Below are 12,721 nucleotides of genomic sequence, written 5' to 3'. Positions count from 1 at the left end.
TCTTTGCTGTTGAAAAAGGCTTCAAGTAGTTTATTTGTCTGTCACATGCAGCCGTTATCTTACAATACATCATCAGTGAGCACAGTGATAATGTGACGTGTGCCACCCGCTCTCCCACACAGCCAGAGAGCCTGGTGTCTCCTGAGGGTGCAGGCTGGCAGCTCTGGCAACCATCAGCAGGACGTGGCAACCCTGGTCCTGCCAACGGGATGGGCCATCCCCTGTCCTGCCAGTGGGACATGGCTGCGAAGGAGCGACATGGACAGACAAGGTGATTTCACCTAAGTACACTAAGTCTCTTTGCAGTGTTAATGTCATGGCAAGAACATTCAGGGGTTCTCAAAGAAAAAAGTGGTGAAATAAGTAACTGACTCTCCTTTCTTCCACTGTCTTTCATCTGAAGAGCTTAAAAAATGTTTGGAGATGTTAATTATCCTCCTCATCCCTGCGAGGCTGATTGATAGGGATCAGCTCGTCAGTCCCCGTGCACCAGACATCCATGGCTGCAGCTCACCCAGAGCCCTGCGGGATGGCCAGGAGTCGAGGCAGGAGCCCTGCTGCCAAGTTCATCCTTTAATCATCAGACAACTCATTAAAACATGCAAATACTTCTGTAAAATGAATAAAAATGAAGTCTAAGGCTGATGCACCAGTTCATGGTTTGTGTGATGACTACCCCAGGAGTGAGGACCTATGCAACCTGTCCTCAGACACCAACCCATCTTCCTCGGTTTCTGACCCTGTGGCTTCGCTGGCCCTGGGGGCAGTTAGAGCAGCAGAAAGCTGCCCAAACTACAGCACCTCGGTATGGTCATTTATATATGAGATGGTCTTTTATCACCAGATCCTGGTAGGCCACTTCCTTCAGGATATGTTGCACGAGTAGGAAGACAATAACATAGATTTTCTTTATATACCACATGGATTCAAAGCAGTTGGAACAAGGCCAAAGAAAAATAAATCAGTATCCTCTGTACAGAGAAAGGAGGGCAAGTCTCAGCCCCTTTGTAGCAATGACGGATTAATGGGGTTTTTAGCTTGTAGGAATCAACCCTATCACAAAATGCATCTGTAACACAACTTGCAATACCTGCCACATATTATAATGCAGTGAGTTAGTTTAGAGCAATGTGTACTTTAAAATGGAGCAATGTGAAGTAACAGGAAAAAATCTTTTTCATAAACACCTGCATAGCCTGAGTGCCACCAAACACAGGAGCCACTGCATCCCCTACATTGATAAGACTCCTTCATGCCATAACCTTGCCCAGCACTCACCTATTTTCTTGCCCAGCAAATTCATTTTTCTCAGGTCTCTGTGCCTGGAGCTCATCTGACCCATCCCCGGTGTGCCTGCGGCCCCTCACCTCCATCGTCCCCGCGGCAGGAGGGCAGGGAGACGCTTGGACATGGCCCAGCCGCATCTGCTCAGGACCTCTGCACCACTGCTCACCACGGGCTTGCAGCCATGAGGTCTCCAGTCGCCTTTCACCACCTGAAACGCTCCCAAGGATGGACAGCACTTCTTCACTGCTGCTGGAAGCCCAGCTGCTAACATCCTCACCAAGAAAATAAAATATGGATTCACACACATCTCACCTCCAGACTGGGAAAACACGTCTCCATCCTGGTCTCCGTACAGCCAGCACCCATCAGTGTTTGTGGAGTGAGCGCAAGACAGGCTTTGCTTGGGGTGTGCGCGCGTGTGTGCGTGCACGTGTTTGTATGACACCGCAGCACGTTTTTGGCCCCGTTGAAATAAGCCGCATCAGATAGATGGGGTATGCCTGCCCTTCTGCCTGAAGTGGGCCTCGGGACCACATGCCCCAAGACTGCCCCATGCCCTCTGTGCCACATATTTGGCCATGTCGTAGAGAAAAAACCAGCCCTTCTGTAGAGGCCAAGCACCACTGACCCTTTGGACCTTGCAGTTTGGGGTGAACCATTGCCCCTGACATTGCTGCTTTGTCTGCAATTGCTTTGGCAACCTCCACTGACATTGCTACAACAAAGCAACCAGAAACTCACCCTAAAACTGGGTTTGCCACTCTCCCATGCCCCTGGATGGTCATTTAGAGACCAGGACCAGTTTCTTAATGGTGTGCAGCCACCACCACCTTGCCCAGCACCCTGGGAGCACCCCAGGCACCGCTTACATGTCCCATAATCCCTGAAGCCATATCAGCAACTGCTTCAGGCAGTAGAAGCGGTAACAGGTTTCAAGGACATGGATCGCTTCGCAGCCGGCTGAGACATCCCTGGAAGTCTGCGGAGCAGCCGGCTGGGCTGGCACGGGTCCTCCTCAGCCTCGGCAAGGTGTTTAAGAATTGCTTCTTCAATTTCCTCACAATAAAGCTTTTCTCCTCATAAGGATGACACGAGAATAAATTTGTTCTTGTCCATAAAGGGCTTTGAAGATGGAAATTGCTAAGTATCATAATTTGTATTACTTAATTACACCACGACTGAAATTTAAATTAGAACCAGGTTTACCTTTCAGTGTAGCATTTAATAAACTTGATGTGTTTTCTTCTAAGCTCTCTTCAGCTTAGCCCCTACTTGCCCACCTGAGAGCAGGAGTGGGCATCCCTCCACACCCACCCTGTCCCTGCTGTCTCACACCGCTGCTGATTCTGCTCCGCCACTCAAGTTTAATGAGGTGTAACAAGTAAAGATGGATCAAAACAATCAGCAGATTTTCGGCATCTTTAAAGCTAATGGCTGTTTGAAAACTCATCAGCAAAACAGATGTTGCGGTTGATCTGCAAACTAGCGTATGGCACTGTCTTAACAAACCCAGCACCCCGTGACAGCAAGGCCAGCGCCCATGGCAAGAGTGCCACCGAGGGAGGCAGACCTGCTGCAGGATTGCTGAGCACATCTGTGTTTGCTGTTTGATACCCGCGAGGGAAGAAAAATATGGTATAGGCACCGGCAGAAAGGTCCCTTTACCAGGGCGTGTGTTGCTGTACTGCAGCCACATCCATCGGGGACCGGTGGTATGGCACCCGCTGTGAAGGCAGCGAGAGTGTATGTCATTAATATATTTCATATATTCATGTTATTGTGATACAGCAGCCAGAAGAGGGACTGGGCAGGGGTGGCTTTGCAGAGGCTGTCCACACACCTCCCCTGCCTGCAGCCCTTCCGCTGGCCGCTCCTGCTCCCCGCTCGCCCCGTGGCACCCTGGCACCAACCACAGAAGATACCAGTGTGCAACCAGCTGCACCCCATCATGCAGAGCTTCGCTGGCAGCACCAGCCACTCGTGTGTCAGCACCTCTCCTGCAAAACTGATCCTGACTAGCACAGAGGCACAAGTGGAGATAGCACCTACCAAAGCCCCCTCTCCCTCCGACATGGAAGAGAGAACACTGCTGTCAAAGTGGTATGTCATGTCCTAGGATGAGGTCTTGTTTTTTTGGGGAACACTACCTACAAATGGCAAAAATGTGCGTTACTGGGCTTAAACACATGCAGTTTATGACCGTACACAAACTCAGGGATGGGTTTCCAGCGTGCTGCACATCTTCTTCTCATCGGGTATTTAGGGCTAACCACGTGGTGCCTGTTGACCTCAACTGTCTACGCCTGTGTGACTCGGACTGGAGAAGGCATTCACGCATTGCTCGTAGTGTGCACCCAAAACCCTGCAGAGACTGGTGCCTGTAATAGAAACCTTCACAGGAACAAGCACAAGTACTTGAGCTTTACAACCGAGTGCAGCTCAGCTTCAACTCAGTGGTGAAGATCAACAAAATAATGCCAATTAGAAAAAAAATTATGTCCTCAAAGCAGGTTTTTAGCAGTACATAATAGAGCCAGAAATGATGTAATTAAAAAAAAAAAAATTAAAAGAAACTTGATTGCTGTGCATTACGGTAAGTCCCCACTGAAGCTGCACTCCATTTGAAGTTAAAATCCTATGGAAAGCAGAGTACATAATCATTTTTATTGCACAAAGCAGGCAGGCTGCAGAAGGAAGTCTTCTCTTTCACTGATGCCATTTCACTATTTCTTCTACCTATACCAACTGATCTAATAAAATAAAACAAAATAAAATAAAAAAGAGAAATCTAAAAAGAAATGCTCTGAATTGCATTCTGCAGAATGATGAATGGACAGCAGCTCCATTCCTGCCACTCCAAACACTGATGCTTAAGTAGTGCCCCAAAACCACACAATTAGTGCCAGCTGAAACCACTGCCATAGGGAGACCACCTCTAGCATGTGGGGAATGCTCTTAGGAGGCTTCAGTGGTAAACACAACTCTTAGTGTGTCATGCGGGGGATTTCAAGCGCCTCTTACCTGCAAATGAAAACCCATTAGAGGAAGGATCAACAGCAACAGCAAAGCTTTCCTTTCATAAAAAATGCCCAGCTCCATTGCTAACTTCATAGCTGGAGCCTGTCATTGGCAAGCAGCCAGCCAGCCAAGGAACATGGGAAAGGGGCAAAGGGAAAAGAAACCAAAACTGCAAGACCTGATCCAGACCACTGTGACGAGAGGAGCTCCTGTGGCTGACCCAAGCTATGTTGGGACCTTTGGAAGGAGACCTCCAGCAGCTCTTCCCCATCTTACGGAGCAGTGTGCCTGTTGGCGCAGCTCTGGGGGAGCTGGGGCGGATGGATGTCCACCCTGGTTGTGCCGCTGTTGCATTTGTTGGCAGGCCTGCAAGGAATTTGGTGCCTCCAGGAGGCCAGCTAGGTACAGCACAAGCTTTTTGTTTATTAAGAACAGCCTTTCTTAAAGGGCGTATTTGTCATTAGTGAGTAATTGTCCTTTCGCTATAAGCAGGAGTCCTCCATATTTTCAGAAAAAAAAATGGAAAAGCAGAAGAAAAGAGGAGACTTCAAATGGCTCAGATACAGAGATATATATCTAAATTCCACCCAAACACAACCAAACTGCAGCTTTCTCGCTCCTCAGTTCGTCATTTTACTCTGCTCATATCCAAAAGAGCAACCCAAAGCCTGTCTTCCAAAGGAAACAGGATTCAGCTCAGGAATTTCTTGGCGTCTGAGCCAATGCTGCTTTAAGTCAATGTCCACGCCCCAGCGTGGGGACAAGCAGAAGAAATGGGGGGGAGGGGGTGCCCCCAGCCCAGCCCGTGGCAGAGCCTCAGCAGTGCCAGCAGCAGCTCCCCGATGGGCAGAGAGGGGCTTGTTACACCACTCACGCACACTTACTCTAATTGCAATTCTACATCGCTTGTATTTTCTAAACAAAAAAATCGGGGTGACTATTAAAGCTGAAATGAGGGATTATGAGAGCTTTTAGATTTATACAGTCAATGCCTCAAAAGAAATAGATGGCTCCATTATAATGAGAAAGAAAGAAAAGCCTTTTCCAGAGCCCATTACAAAAAAAAAATCATCAATGTCGTCTGCTCTACAAAAAAATCTAATTTAAGGTTTATGACAAACATGACAAAACAAGCACACGCTTCTTAGTATCATTCACGAAACACAGCAATAGATTGAAGAAACAGCCATAAGTAATGCAGTAAAATTTTGTTAATTAAACATTTAATGTAACAGAGCTCGTGAGCTGGCATGGGGTTTCTCTGCAGCTCTATTTTTAGTGCTCGCTGAGCTGAGCAGCAGTTCATCTACCCACACTTGGAAATTATGGACTTGGAGTTAATTACGAATTTAGAAGTGCTACCTGAGAAATTCGTTTTTATGCAGAGCAAATGGTTAGCTAGGTAGACAAGGGAGAAGCGCTGCTCCTGCAAACAAGCAGCTTCTCTGGAGCCCCCTAAAGCCCCCGGTACCTTTGCCCCCTCTCCTCCTCGGGCTCCCTCTGAAATGCACCACCCGCTATTGGCAATTGGTCTTATTTCAAGTGGCAACCCCAGGGAAGAACAAAATAAAGTATCCTTCTTCTTATGACAGCCTTATTAGTATGTATGTTCAAATGCATCAACCTAATGAGGCCATGCCATTACAGCAAACTGCTGGTTTGAGTATTGTTGAAGCCTCAGAATATCAGAAGAATTTGGGGGGAAAAGAAAGGCTATTAGTTAAACACAAATAGTCACAAAGTAATAGCGAAGACTGCCAAAAAATACATTGGTTTCACTAATAACTGCTGTGCAAAATGTAAAGGGGAGAATTTAAACATACTCATATTTTATTTCAAGGCATGAATAGCTACAAGCTACTCTCAGAGCAGCACAGACCATATAGCATTTACATAGCTCAGGCAAGATCTATCACAGCTCTCAGACAGTAACATCTGAACCACACATTAAATTAGGCAAGATGAAAAAAGGCACATTATTCTGAAATGCCACAGACACTCAGCTTCCTTTTCCCTTCAGCATTCAGCCAGTTATTGCAGACGAGGCTACAGCTACAATTGGGTACGATGAGAATAAATGGGCATTCACAGCGTGTCGGGGAGGAAGCAGGGACATCTCCACATGCCCTAGCCCTAGGAATTTGGGGTCAGAAATATCTGATAGAGATATTTAAAAATATCTATCCCTAGTAAGATTTCAGCATTTTTGTCATTTTTGCTATCTGAAAATAAAGCTTAGGGGAAGGGTAATTCATCACTGATGCACTGGACTGGGACTCAGGAAGCAGAGAGCCAGGTTCTGTCTCCAGCAGATCCACCATGAGACTTCAGGGAAATCATTGCTTCTCAGCCTCTCTCTGCCTGCAAGCCATATTTGCATCTTCCTAAGAAGGAGGTAAATGGGTATTTATTATCTAATAATTGGACATGCTCATAATTACAGTGAGTTATAACCCAGACAAGCAAAAAAGTCCTCAAAAACTGTGTGTGGAAGAGTAAAACAATATATCTGTCCACTCACCTACAAAAGAATTCTCCATCTTCCCACTACCTGCACAAGCCACTTGCTCTGTGGAGCGGAGTCCAGCCACCAGGAGCTTATGTCAGTAACGAATTTTATCACAAAAGAAAACAGCAACAGTGAGGGTGACTACCATGAACCGGTGAGCACACACCCTGTCCCGTTTCCAACAAGACCTTTCCTAAAACCATCACTTGCCTGCAAATACTTTAATAAAGCAACCCCCCGAATGCACTTGAATTTTATTTTGTCTCTTATGAGCCGTGTCCTCTCCAGCTAGCCAGATGCCGTGCTGATGCCCCCAACCTTCTGAATCAGCTCCGTCCAGCAGAAGCGGAGGGGTGAACGTCCACCCTGGGCAGGGGTGCAGCGGGCACGCAGGCAACAGGCGCCCCAACATCGAGGGAAAAGGCTAACAAAAAATAAAACTCTGAAGACAGTTGAAGCTATCTTTGAACTTTTATCACAGTAACTACATCGTGGAAACACAGTGGCATGTAATTTATTACTTGCCAAACACTCTGATGTGCTGCTAATACAATATGTTATATAACAGCTTTTTATTTTTAAGGGGCTCAGAGCCTTTTGCACCAGAAACCACAACTAGTCATTTATTCAAGACCAAAATATATTCAAAAGCATTCACGCTGTGTACTGAGCAGTCTGTTTGTGCCTCATACTCCAGCAAAACTGCTGAAGAACACTTTATCCCAGTGTAAAGATCTCCTTTATAATGCTGACGGTGGCAGCGAGGGCTCGGGTTATCTGCCGCCTGCTTGACAGCCAGGACAAAAGAGTTTCGAGGAAGCAGTTTTAACTTTCCCACTCTTTCTGAATCCACAATGTGATTTCTCAGTCAAGTTTTTTTTCCTTTGGAAAATCTTCCGCAGCCTTTCAGGGAGGTGGCCCCGCTCCCTGCTCGTGCCCCCAGGCCAGCATCCCTGGGGGGGCACGCTCCTCAGCGGTGGGAGCCGGCTGCTTCCCCACCACACTGCAGCAAATGGCCACCTCAGCAAAGCAGGCTCACTGTGCCTGAACAAACCAGCCAGATCACTCTAGCTTTCCTCTAGCTCCATAAGTGGGTGATTCTTTCACTGCTGGCTCACCCCCGTGGGGCTCAGGGATTCCTTGCTGCCTTCCCGCTGCAGCACGCTGCTCCTTGGCTTGTGCCGAGCAGTCAGTAGAGCCAGACCTCTTGGTTTCAGGAGACTTTGCAATACCTCCCTTTCATTTCGGGGGTTCTGGATGAGGCCCATAGCTGGTTCATGCCTTTACAAGCAGCAGATGCAGACTTCGCTTGCAAGGACTGCATTCTGAAAAGAGTCACTTGCCTCCAGGGACCAGCAGGTAGGAACTTCTCTATAGTTTAATTACTCATTCTAATGCTACAGATAAATACCCTTTAAAACTATTTAACAAATACGTGTAGAAGCTTTCCAACTGCAAAATGACACTTGGCTGAATTCATGAGCTGCATAAAGAGTGGGATTTATGTCTGCTGAGTTAAAGGGGGCAGGGTGCCAGGTACAGTTTTAAACCTTGCCCACATAAACACAGCAAAGGAGCTGATGCCAGGAAGTCAGCACAGAGGAGGGGCCCCTCAGACCACTGCTCTACGCAATGTGCTAATGCCAAGACGAGTGATGACTGCATACGAAGCACATAGTGGCTGTCACACGGCAAGAGGTAGGGCACCGAAGGATGCAAATAATGTTTTGGTAAACAGAAATAAAAAGGTTAGTGCCTTTGGTGAGGGTCAGCACCAGGACACCTACCTTGCAGCCCACAGGCAGCATTTTGCCTGTAAACCCCTGCCCAGGGCTGCCCACCAGCATGGGAAACAGAGCCGAGACCGATGTGCGAGGCTGTTTGCTGTGCGTTGCCTGCCCAGCAGTGCTGCTGGTGAGACTGGGGACTCCTGAGAAAGTTAGAAAACCAAATTTTAAATAAAAGATTTTTACTGACACTAGTAAAAAGGCTGTACAAATTGCTTTGTTGAAGTACTACAACCAGTTTCTGGGTTTAGGAGCATCTTTTCTTCCCAGTCTCTGCAGCAAGTCCTTGTGCTCTGTCCCTGGCTCAGCTGCTTTAGCGGCTGTTCCTCTCATCTGCCAGCCACTTCCACCCACTGACAGCAAATTGTCCCTCGGAGTCCACCGAGTCCCAAGGAAAGCAGAAAGAGCAACACCAGAGGAGCTGTGCACCCCTGCAGAAGGCAGGGGGGCTGGGGCAGGAGGGTGGCAGCGGTCTCTGCAATGCCAGCACATGCAGGAACATGCTCGTGGGTCAGACGCTACATCCCTCTGGTCTGGGCCACCGGGCTCATGCTGTGCCAAAGCACCCACTCCACCAGGAGAAGCCCTGGGTTGAGCTTCCCCAGCCACCGAGGTGGACCAGCAATGCTATGGACATCACAAAACCCTTCCCTGGCTGCAGCAGAGCCCTCTTCCCTATGCTCCCCAGCAGTTTATTGTGTGGGGAACACTGCTCATTATACAGCAGCACTAAGCATACGGTTCGCAGTTGTGAGCATAAGGAAACACGGAGCTAATTGCTGCGCTAGGAGTGGGAGTGCTCTCGGCAGCCTGCAACCGCCAGCATGGAGCTCCAGACTGGAGAGAAATGAACCCTTCTCCTTTTCTCCGCACGCTCCTTGCGGAAGACCCATGTGGCCCTGAGAACAACAGTTGCTTTCACGAGCGCTCGCTGCACCCATGCTGATCCCCACACCCGGCTGCCACTGCCCCAACACTCAGCGTGGGGGGACGAGGACAGGGGGAGAAACGGGACAGGAGGGCACCAAGGGCACCCTGAAGCGAGGCAGTAATCTGCAACTGGTGGGGGACTGTTTCTTTGGCAACACAGAAAATTAATGTGTGAAAAACCACAGTTTGGAAGAGCCACTGTAAAGCAAGGGCTGGGTGCTCTCCTTGGTTTTGGGCTGTGCTTTTTATTAATCCTGATGTCTTCCACAGGCGGGGGATCAATAGCAGAGCTGGGGAGAGCCCAGCAGTAGCCGTTGCTGCAGAAGAGCCCCAGACTCAGCAGCCTGGGGGCTTTCCCTAAACCCCCCAGGCTCCACAATTAATTGTCTGGTTCTCAGTCAGAAGCTGACGCAGGAAGATGAGAAATCATGGAAAGATAACAAGCCACAAAAGTAAAATAAATCTGCCTTAATTCTTCAACAACCTTGATGAGCGTAACACTTCAGCGCACTGCAGAGATGCTGGACCATCCTCCCTTAGTGCCTAACATCAGTTGGTTGTTTCTCCCCCACGAGAGAGATTTCACTTCACCCAGCACCCATCTACCCTTTTACCTATTCCTATTACCAAATTTTGTCTTGAGTCAACTTCTCAAACTTCTCCAATAGCACTCCCACCCATGCCAGTGGAGCTTCTGCCTGCTTAAGGGTTCCCTTGTCCAGCTGCCATTTACGCTGCAAGACCTCCCGTTTCCAAAGCAGAGTGCTCCTTGGCAAGGTAACTCCACCACCTCAGCTGAAGGGCTCACTGGCTCTCCCCTCGGGCAACTCACAGGCATTGCCTCGTTAGGGCGGCAGGTCTACAAGACACTGAGTTTGGAGAGTACAATGAACTAGGAAGAAAAATCAGTCTGAAGGTGCAGATCTCATTTAGGCAGAATGCAAAACCTGGAGCAGCACTGGTAAATTTGAGGAGAATCCAGTGACGATTCATCAAGCCTTACACACGGATAGTGTCGGTCTGGCCCTTCTCAGACCTTCCAAGATGCACGTTCCCATTTTCCTTCTGCTGCACACCATTGCACAGCCATCGCAGATGAACAGAGGTCTTGCCCTACGCATTGTTGCGGTGGCAATGGGACATGGCAATTTAGGATTTGCAGGTGTGTTCAGGATCTTGCATTTGGTCTGTGTTCAGAAATAGGAGGGGAAAAAAGTAATTCCCACCCTCACTTCTGTGCTACTGTCCGAAATATTATGAAAAGAAAACAATACTCCTTCCTTCCCCTACTCCCAGCACACACGATGATTGCTTTCTCACTTCCATCGGAGAAAGTTCAAAGGTAGCTAATGAAGGTACCACTGCACTTCACTGGCAATCAGCTCACTGAAGAAAATTGCAGGAGCCAGATAAATTGGCAAAAGCTGGGTACCTTTCTGTTACATCTTCATGTGCCAATTACAACAAACAACTATAAAGCCTTGCTCTGCAAAACTAATTGTTTGTTATTTTGCTACAAAACTGGGAAGATTTGACTTGCAGTTGAATGAGCCATGTTTTCCAAGGAAACATGGAGACATCATTCCCATTCCTTTGAATATCCTGTGAAGAGAAAAATGCAAACAGTTGACCCACCAAAATAGAGTTAAATTCCTATTTTTTTAATTTAAATAAATGCAGCAGACCAGTAAGTTATCTATTTTACCTTCCTGGCCCCCTAGGAATTAGAGCCGCAAAATGATTTACACCTATAAACACAAGGCCCACAGGCTCAAACAACCCTCCCTTTGGCACTCAAATTTCACCTCATCCCCGAGCCACAGCACTCTGCCTACCTGCAGGCACCCCACCATCTCCCACAGCCTGGTCCTGCTCTGTCCCCTCTCCAAAATACAGGGCAGCTCCATAGCCAGAGGTCTGAAGGAAGGGAGATTTCACTCCTTCGCTCTTTCTCGTCCCAGTTTCTCCTGCTGCTTCCTCCATGCTGCATCCTCTGCCGCATGTTCTGCCCATGCCTGCAGGGTTAAACTCGTCTCCTAAAATAGAAGTGTTCTCCACATTGATTTACTTACAGGCCATAACCAAGACATATCTTAAGTCCCTCTTCAATAGGGCAGAGCTCTGAGATGTCTTCTGGTAAAGCACGCTTCCCAAACACCCCACGATGCCTCCTGTCACACCGTGCTCAGTCTCGTCAAGGAACATTTTCCTGAGCTCAAGTAAGCAAAAGAAGGAACACAGCGTTTCTACTCTAATTACTAACAAGTAGTTTGCATTTTTTGCTTTGCTTGTTTAGTACAGGACCATCAACTATTATGGCAGACATTTACTAAAATGAGCAACCCCCCAGAAACGTGTACCCATTGCAATTTCAGAAAAAAATAATTTTCTAAAAAGCTCTCCCAAAGGGGTAATATCACACCATTCCAACCATATAAAAATCATTTAAACTCCACCCTCCTCACTAACCTGAGAGCTCACAAACAGAATTGCTAATGCAAAATTCTGAACTCTGAATATGTATTTCTTTTCATCCATGCCGGCGTTAGGACTCAGCTCCTGGCCAGCATCAAACAAACAGCTCATGCTCTCACCAGCAGAAGCAGTTCGTCCTGCATCAGAAATAGGCTGATGCTCATGAGCCGGAGCGTGCTACAGCGAGCACCTCTTCTCACCTGTTTCAGAAGCACGGCACAGGTGTGCAGAGGGATTGGGAGAGATGCTCAGAAAAGGCAGGGTGTTTTCAGAGGGAATTTGTAGGAATTGGCAGGAAGAGAGTTCACCATCCTGTATGTTTTGTCCCTGTGATGGCCAGCTGACATGATGTATCCTCTTTTCTTTTGTAGAAATCTCAGTAAATAAGTCTGCTACTTTCACTCCCATTTTAACTTCAGCTGGAGAACCTGCATTTCTTTTCAGCTGTGAGAGGGTCCTCCAAATCAAAATCATTGCCAATTAATGTGTTTCAGCTGCCAGCTGCAAAGGAATACTCCCATGGATACTTTCATCCATCCCTCCTTATTTGGCTGAGCCTGTATTCCTTAATTTGAATGTCAGTCGCCAGGAAACATCCCAGCCTCCTCCAGGAGAAGGGGTCCCTGCACCGTACCTGGCAGCGGGCTGGCTCTCCTCTGCAGCAGAGCCTTGTTCTCCTCGTCCCGTACAAAATGCAGGAGATTTTTCCAAAGGC

The 12,721-nt window shown here is 47.8% G+C and overlaps 1 long non-coding RNA gene across 2 annotated transcripts; it reads right to left on the bottom strand.

Moving 5' to 3' along the window:
* Positions 1 to 8,755: 8,755 nt before the first annotated feature.
* On the bottom strand, positions 8,756 to 12,328 carry LOC148056951 (uncharacterized). Of its 2 annotated transcripts, none has more exons than XR_015702186.1 (3): positions 12,207 to 12,328; positions 11,367 to 11,745; positions 8,756 to 11,133 (listed from the first exon to the last, which is right to left on the bottom strand). It is a non-coding gene; the product is annotated as an uncharacterized LOC148056951 (long non-coding RNA). The 2 variants fall into 2 exon arrangements; XR_015702187.1 differs by lacking the exon at positions 12,207 to 12,328 and adding an exon at positions 12,001 to 12,115.
* Between the last annotated feature and the right edge of the window lie 393 nt (positions 12,329 to 12,721).

This window comes from Nipponia nippon, unplaced genomic scaffold, assembly GCF_047370975.1.
Source record: "Nipponia nippon isolate SJK-2023a ecotype South Korea unplaced genomic scaffold, ASM4737097v1 scaffold_11, whole genome shotgun sequence".
Classification (NCBI taxonomy): Eukaryota; Metazoa; Chordata; class Aves; order Pelecaniformes; family Threskiornithidae; genus Nipponia; species Nipponia nippon.
Note: the sequence above shows the minus strand (reverse complement) of the source record. Positions and strands in the feature narration are given on the sequence as shown.